The sequence below is a fragment of the Dendropsophus ebraccatus genome, chromosome 1 (assembly GCF_027789765.1).
Source record: "Dendropsophus ebraccatus isolate aDenEbr1 chromosome 1, aDenEbr1.pat, whole genome shotgun sequence".
Lineage (NCBI taxonomy): Eukaryota > Metazoa > Chordata > Amphibia > Anura > Hylidae > Dendropsophus > Dendropsophus ebraccatus.
Genome location: NC_091454.1, coordinates 174993858 through 175014115, shown reverse-complemented (window position 1 = coordinate 175014115; position 20258 = coordinate 174993858). Strand labels below are relative to the sequence as shown.

The 20258-nt window shown below is 42.1% G+C and overlaps 1 protein-coding gene across 4 annotated transcripts in view; it reads left to right on the top strand.

Moving 5' to 3' along the window:
- Positions 1-12198, top strand: part of LOC138780350 (max-binding protein MNT-like) — a 138122-nt gene extending 125924 nt beyond the window's left edge. For all 4 annotated transcript variants that reach the window (XR_011361228.1, XM_069956706.1, XM_069956703.1 and 1 more), the window contains one exon: positions 12030-12198. The gene's annotated coding sequence lies outside the window, so the exon portion shown is untranslated. The remainder of the gene's footprint in view (positions 1-12029) is intronic.
- The last annotated feature ends 8060 nt before the right edge of the window (positions 12199-20258 follow it).

Here is a 20258-nt window from a genome sequence, read left to right as displayed (position 1 = left end):
GGGCTGGATTTGGGTGTCCCTTCCTTCATACACTGTAATGGTACCTGCACACTGCGGAATGGCGAAGGATAACCCTTTGTGCATTCCGCAGCTGGCATCCGCCGGCGGACTGATGCGGGCGCTCGTCTCCGCCCGTGTCACACTCCATTCTATGCACGGGCGGATTCCGTTGTCCGGCCAAAGAATGAACACGTTCATTCGTTGGACAGAGGGCAGAATCTGCCCGTGCATAGAATGGAGTGTGACACGGGCGGATTCTGCCCTCTGTCCAACGAATGAACGTGTTCATTCTTTGGACGGACAACGGAATCCGCCCGTGCATAGAATGGAGTGTGACACGGGCGGAGACGCGCGCCTGCATCAGTCCGCCGGCGGGTGCCAGCTGTGGAATGCACAAAGGGTTATCCTTCGCCATTCCGCAGTGTGCACGTACCCTGGATCTGTAAGTGTACCCTGAGGTACGCTCACAGAGTTTGTAGAATTTCACGCCATACCGTCATCTCTTATTGGGACGGTACTGGCGGAAAAGACGTGTCTGGGGGGCAGCGTACGCTACGCTACCCCCCAGACACGTCACTGGATGATGAGGATGAATGGAGGAAAGAAGGATCCCCCCCATTCATCCTCACTGGCTGTTTCAGTGTCGGAGGCAATAATAGCGTATGCCTCTGACGCCGAAAACACCCTGGGGGCCATCTTTATACAAGGATTAATATATGGGGATTGGTATATGGGGTATGTAAATGTGTAGTGGTGTATTGTAAAACTTTATTCCATGTAGTGTGGTGTAGTGTAGTGGTTTTTTACGTGTTTTTTTGACAGTAAGAAAAAATATCCCTACGCCAAGAAAGGAGCTGCTGATAAATGCCGCACTTATGTGCGGCACTTATCAGCAGACAGTGGCGGTAGGATATAGGGGGGGAAAACGCCCCTACGCCAAAAAGGAGGAGTTGCTGATCAGCGGCGCACTTACGTGCGATGCTGATCAGCACTCAGCGGCGTTAGGGCGAAAAAAAAAAAAAAAAATCTTTTTAACCCAAAGCAACTGATCAGTGAATGATATTCACTGATCAGCCGCTAGGGGGCAGTAGAGCGACGCTGCCGGAGATTGCCGAGACCCGCCGAACCCGAGCGTTTCCGAAGATTTCCGACGCTGGACAACTGAACCCGGAAGTGAAGCGAAGAAGACGCGAGGACGGCGCGGACCGCAGATCTTCGCTCCGGACGGCCAGATCAGGTGAGTATGGTACACCTGCACCACACACACCTGTTCTGCACCCCTCAGCTACCTAGCTGAGGGGTGCAGAACCCGATTTAACAGTTTTTTTACACTTTGATTGCCGTGATGGGCCGGCCGGTACTGGCCGGCCTATCACGGCGATCGTGGAGGTGGCATCGGCGCCATCTTCCCCCAGTACACTAATGGCGATTGGTGCTATCTCGGACAGCACCAATCGCCATTGCTTTCCGGGTCACCAGCTGCTATATGCTGATCTGTATTTATCAGCATATAGCAGCGATCGTCAGCACGGGAGGGGTTAATCACCCCCCGTGACGACGAGCAGAGATGGCCTGCTATACATTATAGCAGGCCATCTTCCCCGACCGCTGTGTGTGAACACACAGCGATCGGGGAAACATCAGGCGTAAGTATACGCCCGTTTGCGTTAAAGCCCACCCTGCGGGGGCGTATACTTATGCCTGATGTCGTTAAGGGGTTATAATTAATCTCAAAGGACCCATCAAGTTATATTTTTTTGCAAATACATTTATCTAGCAAACTTGTCTCCTTCTCCTGATATGGTGCTCTTTCCCTCCTATTGTTGACAGCTTGTTGCCTAGGTTACTAGGTTACAGACCATCACTCTGCTCTAAAAGCAGCGGTCTGGCTGGGGGATATGTAGATATAGTATAAAATTAAATCAACCAAATCAACCAAAACTAATGTGCCCTAAAGGTAGGTAATATGGATGGTATCAATACTCGAACCAACTTGTAAGGGCCAAAAGCCCAAATCACATCCAATAACACCTACCATTGAGTAAAAATCTTATAGCTCCCCTAGCCTACCAGAGTGTATTGTACCTATATTTATATAGTCATAGTAGCTGCAGACTACTGACTAACTAGTAGTATTAGTACTATCTAACTGGGCTATGAGAGCAATGCACTTAAAATAAACCGCACAGCCCCACAGGGGAGCTATGTGATTTTAATGAGCACAACTTTATACGTATTATTTTCTATTTGAAGGCCATTAAAAGTTACGTTTTACTCAGTGGTAGGTGTTATTGGATGTGATTTGGGCTTTTGGCCCTTACAAGTTGGTTCGTGTAATCCAAATCCACTCTTAAACCAAAGCAAATTTTCCCATAAGAAATCATAGAAATGTAGACATTTGGTTCCACACCCCAAAAGTAATGATTTATTATTCTGAATAACATGTAAAACAAATGAAACAAACATTCAGAAACAGCAGAATATGTGATATTATAAGTTATTGTACAGTAATGGAGAGGATGGGAAACACAAGGGCTGACAGAGACTGCAGGGAGCATGAAGGAATGAGCAGGGCAGATGTGGGCACATACATGCAGCACTCTCTGTCCGGAGAGAGAGGGGTTACAGCTATGGAGAGATTACCTCCACTGTCCTGTCCTCTGATGTAAGCCCAAGCCTGAAGTGGATCTGCTATGATTTGGAAGGTGAAGGAGACTTCCAGGTTCAGAGTACAGGGCTGTAGACCCCGCTATGCAGACCATGCCCCTCCTCCACTCGCGCTCCCACCCAGCACAGGGAGCTTCTAAACCAAAGCAATGCTCTTAAACCAAGTCACAATTTTGAAAAACTGTGAGCTCTTAAACTGAAACGCTCTTAAACCAAGTTACTCTTAAACTAAGGTACCACTGTGTGTGTGTATATAATATATATATATATATTATATATATATATAAAGCTACTGTATAGACACATATACACCAGTCAGACCACTGTTTTAAAGCAGAATCGCGGTCTGGAACCTAGAAAACGGGGAGGAAAAGAGCAGCAAATCAGGAGAAGGAGGCAAGTTGGCAAAATGAATGTACTGTATTTGCAAAATACCCTACAGGACTATAGTCAAGATGAGAATATACCTTTAAGAAAGTATGGATGTGTCTAAGGCAAAGAAAACTCCTGGGTCTATTTGGCATGCAATACATAAGCCAGTCACAATGAGTGGCTCTATTTTTCCATGTGATTAGCTGAAACCAAAATCAATTTCCTGATCCATTCCAATAGTCATAGGTAATAAATTTCTGGGTCCTGATTACCCTGTACAGCAGAAAAGACGTTAAATCTTAGAATTGCTTGGACCTGTCCTCTGCATCATTGGGGAAGAAATAAAGAAATATCACCATCAATCCTTTTGCTGCCAGTACTACCCATCCTTTCTCTATCGACTTTGGTTCCCTGACCTGTCTGCCTGTCCCTGACTTTGCAGTAGCAGTAGTGTGGTGCAGTGTAGTGTCATGTTCCTGTACTTCACTTCACGCTGCCACCTTCATTAGCAAGTCGCACCAGGGATAGCGACCGTCTGGGTCGTCTACTGCAGCAAGTCCGGCCTGCCTTGTGGCAGGCTTTTCTGAAGACCAGTGGCCCCTTGGACTCCGCTCCCTGGTGTGGCCTACACCATCACTTGCGGAGATTCAGCAGATCCACTATACTCCAGCCGTTAAAGGAGATGGGTAGGTGAAGATGATGGTGCGAATCTCTGGTGATTGGGCACTTGCTGCTTATTTGCATATCTCAGGAATGTTAAACTTCTCCCCTCACAAGAACGTCAAATATACATGTCGTTTCAAAAAGATTTTTTTAAAACTCTTGAAAGTGGTGCAATCACAACACCTACTCCCTCCTACTATGCCATGACATAGTGCTGGTGAAATGAACTGGGCTGAACAGACTGGCACTGTACTAGGGGATGATTTACAGCACAACTACTACAGATGTATGAGCTTTGCAAGGTACAATGTCAGCAGAAATTAAAGAAACAGCAGCAGCAAAAGGGGTTACACTAACTGCACTCAGCAGTAGCTAAAACCCACCCCTCTTTCTGTTTTCTGTTCTGGGTCCCTCGGTTAGTAGAGACAGGATTCCCCTAACAGGCAGTGAACAGCAGAGTAAAGAGAAGCAAGAAACTGTGTGGCCAAAACTTAATATTTTTTTTTCCGGGGTAAGCAGCTACTTTTGGTAAATATTCAGTTTAAGAAAACATTTAGGAATCATGTAGAGGTACAGGAAGTTAATTGAATTGACAGTAAAAATTCTAAATATAAAAGTCTAAATATAGCTTTAAGCTCTACCTAGCACTATCATTATTTTTACTATAATAAACCATTTAACAGATTGCCTGTTTAATTAGCTTTCTTTCCTAATGATTAATTATCATGCGTAAAATCCTTTTCTTTATTTGGTACAACATTCGGACCTTATATAAATAAACCAAATCATAAGTAATGATCTTATTCCCTAGTGTGAACATAGGTAAGCAACTGTCAGGACAGAAAGCTGAAGAAAAGACACGGACAGTGGACCCTAGGCTCAGCCCCGTCCACTGTCCTTGCCTACTTGCCGCGATCTGGCCTAAGCGACAGTGAGCATCTGGGCAATGGTCCCTGGTCTAGATAAGTGTAACAAAAAACCAAGACACAAAGTACAAACACAAAAGAAGGGTCAATCAGTCCTGGTAACAACCAATGGGCAGTGCAGTACCAAAATGTAATCCAAAAGATAGGTCAAGAATAGTCAAAGTACGAGGCAGGGTCAGAGCAGTGAGATAAATAGCAGAGACAAGAGAAACAGGCAAGAGACAAGGCTCAATAACCGGCATGGAAAGAAGGTCAGGCACTCACTATATAGGAGATTTTGAGATCCGGTCCAGAGATTGATTGGACCGGACCTCTGATCACCTCCAACACACCTGGGCAATAAGCACTCTGACTGGCAGGATAATGCCAGTCAGCCTAATACAGCAGCAGCACAACTGTTTCCCACCACACACTAAGTGCAGTGACGTGACCCTGGTAACCAAGGATGCTGTTGGGTCTTCGCGACTTCACACAGTGACCGGGAACACTCCGGCAGCAGAACTTTGCCGGGGCAGATTTCTGACAGCACAGGACGACCCCACAGCAAGCACGGAGGACGGCATTGGATCTTTGTTAGGTTGCTGGGAATTTATATAAATAAAAAAAAAAGTGTATCTAGTACTCTTCTTATAAAATTGTTAGGAGAGTACTAATGAGTTTGAAGAAATTCCAGCCATCAAAATGATTACTTTCTCTAGAAGTATTTACCAAAGCAAACGTTCTCATTTCAAAATCTCAAATCTTCCATTTTAGACATAAAATTTAATTTAGTTATGGAAAACTCCCCGGAAGCAAGGAAGATCTCTTAGGTACTTGAGTCTAATGAAAGGCACTATGAAAAGTGAAATGAAGAGAAGTATTTCTAATATATGGGTAAAGTGCCTCAATGTGGACACCAGATTAAATATTTGAAAGGGCAATTAAAGGCTACAAAATTCAGGAAATTAATATCCTTGGAGAAATGGACTAAGCTGTTTTTGGGAGGTTATGTACCAATCTGATTATGCATTTAATATCCCACTGTAAAAGTAAATAACTTGTTACATGAATAAATGTCCAAACCATGATCTAGTAATGCAATTTCTTCTTCTGAGTTTGCCAATATCCTATGATAAAGCTATTTTAAAAAGATGATTTCATAATGGTGCATATAGCACCTAGACATCACTCCTGCGAGGAAGACCTGACATCTGTAGAAACTACCTGTGTGGGGATCTTGCTACTGGGGAAATTACATACATGGTGAGACCTGGCTTCTGGGGTTACTACCTATGGGGGGTGCTGGCTACTTAGGATATTACCTATTTGGAGGGCCTGACTATCATGGATACTGCCCACAGGGGGGACCTGGCTACTGGGCATACTACTTATGATGTGAAGACTGTCTACTAGAGAGACAACCTACAGGGGGGACCAGGCTATTGGGGATGCTACCTATGGAAGGGTCCTGTCTTATGGGACAAATCAGCTACAGGGGGTATCTACCCAGTGGGGAAGAATATCCACTGGGCAGACATACCTAAAGTGGGAAATTACTTACTGGGTGTACCTGGAGTGATCTACCTCTCCCCCAACCTACTTACCTAACTATATTTCTATGTGAGACACCAAAAGGTGTATTATTACTGTTTAGGGCACTTTGTGTGAGAAAAGGGAGTAGGAAGAAAGGGAAGTGTTTGTCTGGCATGTTCTGGAGAGATCATGGAAAGTCATGGTCTGAAGAAATGATTTGGACCAACACAACCATCCTTCCTATAAACAGAATTCAGCCAAGAGTTCCTGCTCTCCATAGGGAAGGGAAAGCCGCAGCCAGAGCGCTTTTGCTGCAGCTTATCTCTTTCTGAACAAAAGGGGCTATTATTTTCCATCCCAGCCAACACCCTATCACTACTCACTATCATTGAGCAGTGTGTTCGGCCGACTTAAAGCGTAACTGTCATGTTTTTTTTTATTGCAGAAATCAGTAGTATAAGCGATTTAAAAAAACTCTGTAATAGGTTTCATCAGCCAAAAAAGCCTCCTTCTGTACTCAAGAAGCAATCTCCCAGCCCCCCCCCCCCCCTGACTTCTTATCTGTGCATTATCAGGCAAACACGTCTTCATTACAGAGAAGCCAGTGAAGACGGGCTCTGCTCTCTCCATTGTAAGCCTATGAAGGTGGAGGGGCTGAGGGAGATGAGGGAGAAGGAAGAGGTGACATGAAGGTCAGCTGTTTGTAGACTCTCTGGGCACCTAAAACGCTAAATTCAGGTGTCAGAAAGGTCAGTGCTAATCTATAAACTTACTGAGAGAAGATTGCAGGGTGTTGTGCTTTGCAGAAATCCTCCGTGCTCAGTCACTCCTAACAGCCCCTCCCCTCTCCATAGCTACATAATGGAGACAGAAATCCTGCTTCATTTAATGTGAGGGGGGAGGCTGGGAAATTGCTTTTCAGTACAGAAGGAAACTCTTTTAGTACATAAAACCTATTACAGAGTTTCTTAAAATCGCTTATACTGTTGATATTTAATGTTTTCAGAAAAATGGCCCTGAAATGACAGTTACGCTTTAAGTCTAAAGTGTATGGGGAACTTAAGTCACTGGATATAACTGTACTGTAATCTCTTATAAGGTCTATATGGTCTGTAGTGGTAATGAAAGTGGTCATGCTATAGCAGTAGTATTTAGGCATTATGTAGGGTGTCATTGGTAATATCTTTCTGTGTATCGGGTATTTTCATTAATATCAGATATATTTAAAAGTAAGATAAATGTAAAATTGCCTAGAATCACTATTAGTGTATAGTACTAAGTTATAGTAACGGTTTCCCTGCATAAATAGATACCTCCTAACATGTATGTCTAAATATTGTATATTTGTATTGATACCAATTTCATACTCCCCTTTGGCTAAAAATACTCCTAAAGTATGTTTTGAGGAGTAATTTTACCTCTAATTGCCGCTACAACAGGGTTTACACTTGACTCCTGAGTCACTGAATATGAATACACCTATGTCTTATACTCACTTTCTTAAAATTTTGAGGAAGTTATTTATGTTGAGCAACATTTAGACTCATGTCTGAACTATCTATAGTTCACTATCTAACATGTTCATTAAAGGGGAACTCCAGATAGGAAAAACTTTTTTCCTATTAAAAGTACATTAAAAGTTATATAGATGTGTCTATACAATGTATTACTGTATCTGTGCGGTTCTGCCATACTGGTAGCTGATAGAAATCCAGGAAGTGAAGAAAATGGCCCCTGTGCCAATTCACATTGTCTCCTGCTCCTTCTGCTATCCCCCCTTAGGAGACAAATCTTCCATGCCTCTGTTTCACATTGTGTGTGTTTGCTGAGGACAGGCTGATGATGCAGGCAGGGGGCAGGGCGTGATGTCACAGGAGGCTTGGCTGGATCCCCCAATTCCCTGAGTGACTAACCATCTCTGACCGGCCAGAAGCAGATGCAGCACTAATTTTACTGATTGTGATGGGTGGGGGACCGGGATCAGCTGAGGGAAAGCATTGCATTCTGGGAACTGCTCAACCAGGTAGGACAGAAACACAATACAGAACAAAAAAACCCCCAAACAAATGGATTTTTGGTAGTTTCAAAACTGGGATAGACAGGTAAGGAATGCTATATGCTTCTGCAGAAGTTTCATTTTTTTAACCTCTGCCTGGAGTTTCCCTTTAATTCCGGCCACAGGTAGCATTTTTATAGATATTAAATTATCCCTTGATAACAGAAAAAGCAAAGAGCAGATTTCGGGAATGAAAAGAAGAAAACTTTATTTTTTAATAACCGCTCTGCTGTCACTTTTTAAGGGTCCACCTCTAATTCCGGGGTCATATTTTCCAATTTCACTGGTGTCACTGCTTTTATGAACCATCTACTTTGAGGCAGGGTGCTGAAATGTTGATTGACTTTCCTATGTGAAGCAGCAAAGCATAAAGTGTCCACTGTAAGGAAGGAACCTCTAGTTACAGATCTGTTTAGCTATTTCTACTAACGTATGGTAAGGAAAACATGTCCCCTTGACTAATATAACACGGTTTTGCAGGGGCCTATGTCTTTTACTTTCCACTTCATTCCTGACTAAATCATAAGCCTTTGTCTAAACATTTTGTCATATTTAAACTATGCCATGCAGCCAGACTTACAGCAGGCTTCCAGTATAATATTCACATGCTGGAATAACTCGCACCATTTGTTCAGACATTTCTCACCCAAGACAGCAGATATTTGGCAGTGATAACAAAGCAAGAAGGAAATTTTCTTAAACAAAACAAGAGAGAAGAATGAAAGAAAGTAGAGCAGGACAAGAGAGAAAAAAAGATTTTTTTTATAAATAATTTTTGGGCCAAAAAAGGAAAAGCATATTGAAGGGGTATTCCTATCACCTAAACTTTTCTTAGATCATGGGAAATGCAAAAGAAAGCAATTTTGCAAATGCTTTGCATTAATAAAATTGCTTTCTTTTGAAGTTTGGCCCCTTTCTCTCGCAGACATGTCAGATGGAGACACAGCAGTCCCAAGCTCACTCAGCTCAGCCCCGCTGTGTCCAATCTTCTTTTTATTTTGATGTCTACAGAGCTATTTGGGGGCTCATTTTTTGCACCTTGATCTGTAGATTTCCTCTTTACCATTTTGTCATAGATGGGACTTATGAGTTTTATCTCAGATGTGACGTGACGTGTTTTTCACCCACATTCACCATGTGGGACTCATAATACTTTCTAATGGCGCATGTTATTTTATACTCTAATATTTTCAGGAGTTGGGAGACTCCTTAGTGTACATGCCATAACCACTGTATCAACAAAGCCAAACAGATCCTGCTGTCTTTAATGAAGTAGTCAGGGTTTCTGCATGTGTCCGTCATTTGATAAGTAATGCTGGCAAAAAATTGCTACATGCAACATTTTGCAAGATCACATTATAATATAACTTTATTGTGTGCACGACAGCCTCTGCAGATCAATCGGTGGTTATTATAGTAGTCTAGTATAGTAGTATATTACTATTACTATAGTAATCACGGCTCATTCTGCAGAGGCTTCTAGACAGACAGCCTCCTTAGGGTCCTATTACACGGAGCGATTTTTAACGATTATCGACTAACGATAAATGATCGCAAACAAGATTGTTTATCGTTAACCTGAAATCGTTCACCATATTACACAGAATGATAGTCGCTAGAAACGATCGTTATTGCGATCATTTATTCCTTCTGATCTCAGGAAAACAATGGGCAATGTGCTATTACACTGAACGATTAGTGAAAAAGTGCGGAAGTTGAGCGAACGAACGTGGAATTACAGCGAACGATTAACGATAATTTTAGGTTCAGATCTAAATCAACGATCAACGACATACGAATGATTTTTCGATCGTTGCCTGCAATGCAATTACACAGAACGATTATCATTTAAATTCGAATGATTTAACAATTTTTCGCACGATAATCGTCCCGTGTAATAGGGCCCTTAGAGTACTGTATTCAATTCTACTAAGAAGATAAGTACATGGGAAAGGTTGCCTTGCTCTGTATCAGTAGTGCTGTGTGTGTGCAGCAGTGCTTACCCAGAAGTGAAAAAGCAGGGACCAGGACTTGGACAGCCCTGCAGTTACCAACACAACTTGGGTGACAGAAGAAAGGCCCATGTCACCCTTTACTAGTGCCACTCAACGTATTATAGTAAATACATAGATAAAAAATATCTGCATTTACTTTAATGGAGTTATAGTGATTGTAATTGAAGCTTTACTAAAGCAATTTATTTACTATATACATATATATTTTTGTTGTTACTTTCTGGACTACCCCTTTAACAGAGTAGCAGGGACATAGGGATTTTAGATTAGCAATGTTACGTCTATTCTTTGCACCATGGAAGGATAGAGAAGGGTCAGGTTCTGCTTGTCATTTCCAGAATTACGGAAATGGACAAGTGGAGGTTTGTGGAAAGTAATCATCTGAATGGATGTACCAAGTGTACAAATAAAGTCCTGATGACGGGAACGTCCTAGAAATGTGTTGCTTCCCAGAAATGTGTGTCTCACTGTATTTTTATGAAATTTCAATAAAGCAATTGTTTATTCACTGGCCTGTGTATAAGGATACATTGGAACAGGACATGGCACTGGAGGATTTGACTGAGTGTTCTGGGACTACAGTGTGGCTTCCTGCTCTCCTCAGTTAGGTGTAACAGGTTATTTACTGGTGTCTGCCTGCCCTTTGATCCCATTAGATGTGCTCTCCAAGTGTTTTATGTTTTGTTTCCTTTATATATGGGCCGTAAGATGACAATAATACTGATTTATGGCGTGAAAGGTTATTGACTGCTATAGCTCTGGCGGTTTTCCAAAACCACATTTTGTATACATTCCCATGTACTTTGCTTCTTTTTATACCTATAACCACAAAGTTTTTTCACAGTTTTGTTCGGAGCCGCAATTTCTTAATTGGTATGTATGGAGAATAAACCTCATACATCCCTCTTTACATGAAACACCCCGTGCAAATCTAAGGTAGTTTGGTAATTTGGTACACCAGCAAAATCATCGGCATAATCTACTAGTGACCAGTCCATCTGCAGAACATACTTGCATTTCACAGAGTACTACTGTTTTCTATACTGCATTGTATTCCACCTTGTTTCCTATGTAAGATAATGTTTCTGCTATGGTCTGCAATGAGTTCTTTAAAGGAAAACCCATCACACTTGACTGACCTCTTTACACAAATATCCTGTCACCCAGGATATGTAATATTATGTGCATATAGCATAAGCTGTAATACCTTTATGTAGAACATCTGTTGGTGCTAGAGTGGAAAAATTATCATTTATTACCAGGCCAAAGTGTAGTTAGAGGCATGGCCCAGGCACTGCGGTGTGCCAGGTCTTATTACATTTTCCCGTTCACTTTCCCTGCTTCTCCCTATTTGATGGACAGTTGTGGCTCTTGTCATCAATAGCAGCACATACATGGTCAGTTCACTATGCATGCTTCACAATTGACATGGAAAGACACTTCCATTAAGAAGAAAAAAGGATTAGAAAATTAAGTGAGGAGAGCTGCTGCAGCTAGGGGTGCTGCAGTGCCTGGGCCACTCCTCTATGACACCTCTATGGTAATAAAACACCATCTTTTCACTATAGTACTAGTGGAGGTGCTACATAAAGGTGCTGTTGTGCTTACTCTACCTTATGCTATAAGCATATTTGACCAAATACATATACACATCCTGGGTATCAGGTAGGAATTGCATACGTTGGTATTTGATATGGATTCATGCTGGTGCAAGACTCACCAATACATATCATTGGGTCCATGCAAATTGTTGATTGCTTACAGATTGATGTACTCAAGCATCCACAATGTGCAGCTCCATCTACCTCTTCTTTGCAGATTTACAAATATGGAGACAATAAGGATGCACTGCAGATGACTGCAGAGCGTGGATGATTTAGCAAAACGTGTAAAAAAAATTGTGGACAAAGATACCAGACAGAAAAAAATAATAAGAATGAGTGAAAAAGGCCTTACATTGTGCAAATGATGCCATTTCTAGTCACGTGCAGGAAGAACGCTCTGAACACACGAGAGCAGCAGTGGGACTGGAACTCCTTACATATCAGAGGTACCCACAAGTTTTTCAATTTTTTTGTCGCAAATTTTTTGTACCGGAAAACACCTTTAATTGGTTGAGACAACTTATTTCTACTTCCATGTCAAAATAAACACAGTGCAAACCATTTGCTGTCCCCATCAATGATTCAGTATCTCAGTTTCATGACAATCACCCTGTGTAATTGCGTTTATGATTCATAATTGATTTATCGCTCAGGTCCCATTGAAGCTCATTAACAATGCAGGTCAGAACATAAGAGCTCACATTATGCTGCCATTCTGCAGTAACATCACTGAGTATCATAATTTCATGGTTGCCTGGCACTACGCTGGCAAAGATAAAGCGATGTGCTCCCTTTGTATTTTCTTGCCTTTAGGGATTAGCTTTGCAGCAAAGCAGAATTTGTTTGTTTACAGACACAATCAAAGGCAGAAGTATTTTAACAGGAATAGATAAAGCTTCCAATGTGTGGGATCAAACGCATATCTAAAAAACCTCAAAGTGACAAACATATGAATATACCAACCAATATCTTTTGCTGCGTGCAGACTTTATACAGTATGTCACCATTAGGAACAGTGGAAAGGGAATCCATCCATGGTTAGAACGAGAGCCCTGAAAAGATTTTGTTACAGGGATTTTATCTACATCTCTGGGCATATAAATGTGCCTTATACAGTCCGTGTTTTAGCTCCATGTTCTTCTCAATTATTATTATTTTTTTTTAATGTATTCATCTGCAAATTAAAGGGTTTTATAGGATAAAAAAAAAATTTCTTCCAAAATGTCTGCCGTTACATGTGTCTGCCCCATTACCATGAATCTGACAGAGATGCAATAATAGCACAAATACTATAACCTGACACTAACCGTAGTAAAAGGTATTACTGTAGGGTCCCTTTAAATTTATGGTGAGATGTAAATATACCACAAGACAAATGGAAAAAAACAACACTTGGTATCAGAAACAAATAGTTACCATCAGTCAAATGAGAGTTCAATAAGCATTGTAATCCTCAGAGATGTAACAGGGAACCCCTGGACCTCAGTACAAAGTCTGTAAGAACCCCCCCCACACACACACACCCACACACCATGTATCATATATAATGCTGCTGCTTTCTTATGTGCAAAAGAACTTCTGTTACCATCTTAGCAGAGGGCATTAAATGTGCACTGTGACTTAGAAACTTTTGCATGTCTATGTGTCAAACGGTTTTCTTGATTAGTTGATTTCCTAGTGCCCTACCCATCCCTAGATAGCGTAAGAGCTCAGCATGTTCTTTCTCGCTCTGTGCGCTCTTCTGAGACAGACTTCTAAAGAAAGTCTGTGAGAACGCTTCCTGTCATCCTCAACTCTGTGTTCCCCTACCTTCCCTCATTCTCGTGGTCAGCGGTGGTGTAAAGTTAGGGCACAGATACTGTAAGCCACGGCAGTTTGACACAGGGCTGCAAGTTTAAAAGTTGTTTTTTAGGGAAATAACTGCATCAATTGCAGATCTTGGATTAAAAGCAGCTATTCGAAGGTACAAGTGGTTTGGGGGGGGGGACAGATTGTGGGTACAGAGTCACTTTAATGGCATCTGTTGGCTAAACCATAGTATGAACTCTGAGGCTATGTTCACATGTGGCAGATTCCCATTTCTGACTTAAAATTCAAGCATCAGAATAGGGTTATTTCTGCAGTATGTGATCTTTACAAACAACATCTAGATATATAGGACAGATTTCAGGCAAAGAAATCATCGCCAAGGAAATCTGGCACATGTGAATCTACCCTGAAGTATCTTCTCATTAGAGTCCTGGAAACAGTAAATGGAGCTAAGCTGTGTGATCAACAGCAGGACAACGTAAAGACCGCAATATCTCCTGAAAAGACAGCGTGAAGACCGCAATATCTGCTGAAAAGATGAAAAGACAGCGTAAAGACCACAATGTCTCCTGAAAAGGGACTTTATAGTCACAGTAAAAAAAAAATAAACTGCTGTCTCTGTTTACATGCAGCTTTTATCAGGGAGGCCGTGACAGGGGCATAAAGGGCTCTCTAGAGTCCTAAGAGGTAACATTTAATTTACACAGTGTAAAACAGAAAAATAAATGAGTGTTTTAAAGCAGTACCACTTCTGAAATATGTATGTTTTACAACCTTGCAGAAAAAGCCCATTCAGCAAATCAGTCAGGGTGGAAAAGAGGAATTATTGACAGCAAGAGCAAGCACCATTAGAATGGCATTGGCAAGAGATAGGTGGAAGTGCAGCTTTCTTGTGCCCCCTAGGCACGTTTAGGCTATGTTCACACACAATAAAATAACACCAAAATATGGCTGTAGTTATGAGTAAAAATAATGCAATAGGGAAAGAAACTGGTGGAAAAAAAAAAAGAAATGGATGTTTTTTGCAAAAGCGGGTGGTAAATAATGAGCATGAGCATATGTTGTTGCTCACTGCCGGACAGTTTCCCATTGACTTCAATAGAGCACATTATTATATTGAAAACACGTCTGGATTTTGCTTTTATTAATATTAGATCTATTTTCCACAATACCTCTTTAAATGTTTGCTTTCGTCCAGAAGTAGCACCACTTATGTGAATGTTGCTGAGCTGCGCTGAGCAAAGCTCCTGCACAGGAGTGGCACTGTTTCAGACGAAAGCAGCCATGTTTTTCTTTTTTAATATCATGCAATTGCTTTATTCAAAGACATCAAATATACTGCAGAAATGACAGCGTGGCTAACATTTTTTTTTTCCTATGAAGGTGGAATGTTGCTTTAAGGAATCCCTGGCATTTACTGCAGTGGGGATTACAGGTAAAACGGTAAAACTAATCAACTGTTGTGTGATTTGAAGAATTTAATAGAAAAATCTATAACGCCTCTCTATTCTGTCTGCTGAGGCATGAAATAAGTTGCCTTTCCTGCGATGCGCAATGGAAATGTCACATTCCCTTCTGCCGAAAAGTTTCACTTTAAAACTAGAACATTTAAGCCATTTGTTTGGCTATTTATTGTCTGAAGCTTAAACCAAAAATAGTGTTTTGGTATTTATTAAGGCCCCTTTTGCATACCTTTACTATGTTTTTTTGGCCGTAAATTTCAAGCTTTTTATCCTATTTTTTATACAGGGATTTTTCCTGGAATTTTTAAAATAAAAATAACATAGTATTTGTATTGTATTTATTATTTTGCCATAAACTTGAATGTAACATCTTGCAGCACACTTCAAGGGAAACTACCAGAAGATTAGAAGCATCTAACCTTCTGTTTTGTCCCTTTAGCCCATAGGGCACTAAGGATGAATGAAAGTTTCTTACCTTGATCCCCTTTGCCATTTTCAGGAACTTTGTAGTTTATTAGATATGTAAAATCTGCAATCTGGTGCAATGGGATCCTCACCCGCTATAAAGCGAGTTCAGCTCCTAAGCTCGCTTTATAGCGCAGACCCACCCCCCTCCCCCGGCAGGGCATACATGTACGGTGGGGGCGTACATGTACGCCTGCCGTTGTTAAGGGGTTAAACCAACACTATAGTATTCATACTCTAGTACAGATAAAGGTGTGATGTGTCCTAAACAACCTCTTCAACAGAGCACTGTCCATGTAAGTTGTAAGGTGAATGGGCTCTATGTCTATGCCTCAATCCTTTCCCTGAATTTCGAGTTTTGATGATAAAGATCTCAGCCTTTCCCCTGTCAAAGATGCAACAAATGAGGTATTTCTTTGGTGGGAATATGTGCCAAAGATGTAACAAATGTGGTATTTCTTTGGTGGGCAGATGTCCGGCTTTATGACTCTGCAATATGTTGTGGACCCCTAACTCGTGAGCAAAATGATTGCAACCAAATAACTAGAGATGAGCGAACCTGGAGCATGCTCGAGTCCATCCGAACCCGATTGTTCGCCATTTGATTAGCGGGGCTGCTGAAGTTGGATAAAGCCCTAAGGCTATGTAGAAAACATGGATATAGCCATTGGCTGTATCCATATTTTCCAGACAACCTTAGAGCTTTATCCAAGTTCAGCAGCCACTGCTAATCAAATGCCAAACGCTCGGGTCTGGATGGACTCGAGCATGCTCGAGGTTCACTCATCTCTACAAATAACACAAAATAAAGAGACAACACTTTTTAGTCATGTGTCACATGGTCACAATTTTATTTAAAATCACATGACACTGAATAGCAGACTTGTCACCCTCCAGTAGTCAGGCGAGGGAAAAAACCCTGTGGAGGAAACCTAGAGAGAGCCATGGCTGGAGAGTTGCCCATCCCTTGGGCTAAGAGGGCAATGATTAATATGATTGCTTATGAATTTGTACATTTTTTTTATTTAATAAAAATTCACCGAATCTGGGCACTTCACCATTTTGCAGGACGTGCTGTTAATGCTGCTCTTTTTGAGATGGTGGAAGCATAGTGGATGGATAGATAGATAGACGTTTGAAGATGGTGGCACCAAGCCACTGAAATGTCACACTTGAAGTGTTGCACTATGTTTTGACAAAAAGAAAACTGCTGCATAATCTGTTGCGCTATACAAATAAATAAATATTAATATAATAATAATTATTATTATTATTAGATAAAGCACAGTTGTTTTACCTGATACAACGCTGGACTGCTGTAGATGCTCTATACATCTTCTGGTCTGAAGTCAAGATCTAGATCCGCTGGCACCAAGACTGCATACAAGACCAGCAGTGCTGCTTCCTTTTTGCTACTACATAGATAGATAGATAGATAGATAGATAGATAGATAGATAGACAGACAGTTAAAGTGCTAGTCACAGCATCCGGCAGCTGAGTGAGCCCACAGGAGCGGGAAATGATAAATCTCCCCCAAAGTTGTATCTGTAAATTTTTTTATTATATATTACAGTAATTTTCACTGACATTGGCTTTCATAGTGCAAAATATGTGCAGATAAGATGTCCAAGACAGAGGATAAAGTCAGCTGTGGTTCCATGCTATCCACCCATCCTCCATCCTATAAAGCATCAGGCAGTGAATAATACAAACAGAATAATTTCACCCTTTATTTCCCCATTTCCACCTAATCTGCCATGGATCGCCTTATACCATGCGTCTCACATAAAGTAGCTCTTATGTTTCCACACTCCTACTCCAGGACTTGGCGCAGGTTCTTCTCCTGATTATCTGCCATTGCCTGAACTTTTCCAGTTAATGACTCCTGGCATCACGGTGCCCATTATACGCTTGTAGGCATATTCATAGTCATTCTTTTGGCTAGAATTGTAGCTGTTACTTAGAAAACAGCTATGTTGTTCAGTACAGAACTTAGAAAAATCTGATATATAAACATCTGTAATATGTATTCATATGCTTTATCCTCCGGCTCCTACTAATTGATGGATAAGCAGATGGAGTCATTAGCACATTGTGATTCATTTTTGCACCTTTTTTGTGACTGGTCGTGATAGAAAGGACATTAGCAGCTTCATAAATAAAGGAGCGCAAATACTTATTGATGTTGTCAACTTTACAGAATGTTACATTAAGCTGTTTCAGAGCTAAGCAGGCGACAGAAACACTTCTAGCTTGGACAAGCACTCAACAATATAATGGTCAACAATGCAAAATTCTGCCAAGCTTTGGTACCATCTGTGCTGTGCAGTATTTGGAACAGTGCAGAAGACTTACTGAGCCATTTCATCGAGCTTCTAAACAAAAACATAAAGATTTTTTGTTACCATCCAATAAATTAAATGTGTTTAAAACTAAAGAGAGGCACTCAAGTTAGAAAGATGAAATCCCTTCGCAAAATGTTGTAGCATTCGGATTAGGTAAATCTTTATTACCATCTCTTATTCGGTCTACTATAGCTGCAGTTTTCCGGCTCGGCATTAGAAGGTGGAAAAGTTGAATAGACACAGTGATTATCGATACAGTGTCTTGTATTTAAGTGATAACATGTACATGTATAACAGATTGTCAGATTATCTGGTGACGCAACATGACATTAAGGGACAGCATCCTGCTGAGAACATATGACATCCAATATGTTTCCTCAGTCACAGTGCAGCACAGAACAGACCTTATGCTGTACAGTTGTATTGTAACACTATAGCTCAGTACAGTTACACATAACTACATTGTTGTGACAGTAATGGACCAATAATTCTTCATGGGAGCAAAAGTACAGGTGTTGTGACATTGTAGCCAAGCTGACCTACGCCATGATATCAGAATATGATGTGTTTTTCCATAAGATTGTAGGGAAACTATATTAATCTTAACTCTCTCTGAATTATTATATTGCCTAATGTCAAATTGCTAACAATTGATTTGTTACTATAGTCAAGTGCTCCACTTTCTATGTGAGCATGTTTAAGCCCCCTGTGTGGTGTGAAATATCACCATGCAGCCCATATACCTCCATATAACCTCACACAACACCATGCAGCCTGTATACCTCCATATAACCTCACACACCACCATCTAGCCTGTATATCTCCATATCAGCCTACCTACCACTGTACAGCACATATACCCCCTTATAGTGCCACACCCCATCATACAGCAGGTATACCTCCATATAGCCTCACATACCAATATGCCCAATATGCTGCCTGTTTAACTCTGTATAATGTCACACACTATCATGCAGCAGGTATACCTCCATATAACCTCTCACACCACTATGTATAACTCTATGTAATGTCACACACCATCATGCAGCAGGTATATCTCCATATAACCTCTCACATAACTATGTATAACTCTATGTAATGTCACAAACCATCATGCAGCAGTTTGTATACCTGCAGGTATACCTCCATATAGCCAAATGACAGATTAACTTTACCATAGGCCCCAGGCTGTTCACCAGCTTGGGCCCCCTACCCCACTGTAACTATGGCAACACAAACACGCTCATACACGCTGGATGGATTTTTTTTGCAAGTCATGCCAGAATAGTAGCCAGGAGACAATACACCACTGGAAATATAAGTCTGTTTGGGGGGCATGCCCCCCCCCCCCCAGGAGCTCAGGGCCCCAGGCTACCACCCAAAATGGATCTATTATAATTCGCTATTACCGTGTTTCCCCGATAGTAAGACACCCCCGAAAGTAAGACATAGTTGGACTTTCGGGGGCTGGGCTAAAGTAAGACATACCCCGAATGTAAGACATAGTACATAGGGCGGTATTTTTGTACTTTTATGTCCCTGCGCCCGTCCTGTCAGAGGCTCGCACGCGCGCGCACACACACACACGCGCGGCCCGGCACGAGCGCTGCACGTCATGTGCAGGGACGCCGGTATTGGTGCGGGAGCTGAAGGAGCAGCAGGGCCCAGGTGACTGCCCGCACCGCCCCCGTCTGGTCCAAGCGACCTTCCCCCCACCCCCCGTGCGCGCACCTGTCCGCCCTCTCTGAGGCCCCGTCCTGCCGCACCGTCCATGCGCCCACCACCCGTCCGGTCCGGCGTCCCTGCTCACTGAGGGGAGTACAGGACAGCCGCCCTCACGTGCTGCTGCTCCTCCAGCTCTGACATGGCCGCCTCCCTGCACACACAGGACAACGTGTGACAGCTGACCTGTCATCTCATCCCCTCAGTAACAGTACAGGATAGGAGGAATAATGGGCTGCAGCAGGCGGGATAACTTATAGCTGTGTGTGTTATCCTGCCAGCTGCAGCACATCCATTCCTCCTATGTTACAGTCCTGCACTGTTACTGAGGGGACTACAGTCATACACCCCTGTCCGCCCCCCTATACAGTCATACACCCCTGTTTCCCCCCCCTATACAGTCATACACCCCTGTCCGCCCCCCTATACAGTCATACACCCCTGTCTCCCCCCCCTATACAGTCATACACCCCTGTCCAATATAAGACATACCCCAAAAGTAAGACATAGTGGGACTTTTGGGAGTAAAAAGAACGTAAGACACTGTCTTACTTTCGGGGAAACACGGTAATATAACCTCTTAAACCACTACGCTGCCTGTATAACCCCATATGAACTCACACAAAACCATAAAGCCA